Raw genomic sequence first — 2,491 nt, 5'->3', positions numbered from 1 at the left:
AGGATTTAGTGTCTAATGATGATCTGCTATGTTGAGAGAGACATAGAGATTTGGAGGCATTGATGACAAGCAAATTATAGTACATTTTCATGGCTTCAGGAAACGTCGAGGCCATCTACCAGAAAGTCCCCGTATCATGCCAACATAGAATAAATACTTTTCTAATCTGTTGTTTGAAACTATTGGCATACTTGTGCAGGATATATATATTTGATATGCAGTTTGCGCACTGGTTATAGGTGCAATTACACTTCGATATTTTCAGCCAGAGAACGAATAATTCAAGCAGGTACAGACCATGTTAGTAGTCCTTGTACACCATGTTGCATTTTGTGTTTTTGGTGCTTGCATCATTTAGTGTTTTACAAGCATAAATGGGCCACTGAGTTTTGGGCGCCCTATGCGTACCTGAAACTATTTATGGCGTTGTGTGGGAAATAGGATTTTTTCTTGCTACATGGGCAGGAAAAAATGGGCTGACTTTACGGGGCCATAGTGCGCGCGACCCATGTACGAAATTCTGCATAAATTGTTTTTCCTTTGCTAATAGACGAACGTAGAAAGTTTAGTACCACCTCGGATAGAAAAATAATAATTTTTTGACAGTGAACGGATGAAAAAATCGGAGAAACGCACCTTGCTTTATTAGTAGGTATAGATAATCTGAACTACTTTGGATCATTAGCTGGTTTTCAAAGTGCATGAGCTTCACATTTCTCAAGTTATGTTGATTTCCGGAGTGCAAGTGCCTTCGTATTTTTTAAGTTAAATGTTCGCCCCTGGTAACTTGAATTAGTGGATCCGCCACTGCACACAAATCATATACGCAGGACAGTATGAATTAAATGAAATGCAGGGACTTACGCTAGCTCGTTGTACAGGCTCACTACAACTCTGCTTGTGCTTGGGATGCTCCCTTTACAAGTCCATGTTACCACTTGCTTGGATGTGCAGGCCTTGTGCTCCTTGCATCCCCCTCTGCATTTTTGACACGGCGAATGGTTGATCAAATAACAGGAATCGACCTTGCTGTTGTACCGGAGGACAGATACTTACAAGGTTATACGGGTGTGCAGGATGTGTACCAGATCCCATAGCACCGTCATGCTTCGCTAAAAAATGGTTTTGCTTGTTTTAGATGATATCTCCAGAAGAAATAAGAGTTAAAGTTAGAGTTGCATAGGCGTGTAAACTAAGAGAGCAGTGAAAGGATATCCAAACATCGTCGGAACAGTGCACAAGGGAGTGATGTGTGGATACCTAGTTCGGGCCGGCGTTTGGGCATGCTCGCCTAGCTAGAGTGCGGGTCACTTCAGAGCCGTTGAGGGTGATGTGCTGGCGTTGGCTGGCTGCGCACGGATGCAGATCTTGAGTGGCAGCAGAGCACTATGATGCGGTGGACGAGACCGTTGGTGAAGCCCCAACGACCTCGTGGGGCGGAGGTGCGACGATGTGCTCGGTGAAGTAGCCCTGGTGAGGTGGGAGACGGCGTCGGTGAAGCGCACCTAATGCGGTGGACGTCGATGTCTGTGAGGCACGTCGGTTGCGGCGGCCGACGTTGTCGGTGGACCACCCGGTGCGGTGGACGAGGGCGTAGATGAGGTAGCTCTGGTGCAGTGGTGAAGCGCGACCATCGTCTTCGTCGTCGTCGTCCTGCATAGAGGTGGGGAAAGATACGAGACGAGGGGCAATTCGAGATTTGCTTGGGGTTGGTGGCGAATTAGGGATTTGAGCAATCTCAGCGCGGAAGGGAATGGTGGAGAAGGGAGATTTTGAAGGGCTGGAATTGGGGCCGCCAGATATTTCAATCCAAAACGTGGAAGCGCGAACTTATTTTGTCATCGTTCTTTTTTTTGGGGGGGGGGCGGGAGGGGGTGGGTGGCTGGGTGCTAAGCGTCCGTACGACACACGCGACCACCACGACACGGCCCTGGTCTGCCTGGTGCGCCTACATTTGAGAATGCAAACAAATCTTCTTTCATTTGCAAACGAATCTGTATGTATTACCATGCCCGTGTTTTCCTTGTAAATAATTAGTCATTCGAAACGAGATACTATAAATTAATTAATGAGGAGTTATTTGAAAAAAAATCGAAACGGTATCCATTCTAACCTGGATTAGAGTGTGTGTCACATAATTAGTTATTTGAATTAGAGTGTGTGTCACATAGCAATCTCCAATTCTAACGTGGATTTCGCATTTCACGGTATCCACGCTACTTTTTTAATACAAATTCATACGTATATGATGAACACCATGGTAGTGAGAAAGCTTTGGATGGATTCAAACATATGACCTACAAAATAGCACAACAATCGAGTCAATGTCAACTTTTCCAAACCTAATATGGCACTAATTCAAAATAATTACCCATATGCATGGTCCTCAGTTCAAATCTTAAAAAATGTACGCGGAATTGAAACATCGATATTAAGTCTCGTACTATCTACATTCAAATGTTGTTTTTAGCCCCACCCCCCCCCCCTCGGC

Source organism: Triticum aestivum, chromosome 5D, assembly GCF_018294505.1.
Source record: "Triticum aestivum cultivar Chinese Spring chromosome 5D, IWGSC CS RefSeq v2.1, whole genome shotgun sequence".
NCBI lineage: Eukaryota > Viridiplantae > Streptophyta > Magnoliopsida > Poales > Poaceae > Triticum > Triticum aestivum.
This window is presented reverse-complemented; position numbering follows the sequence as displayed.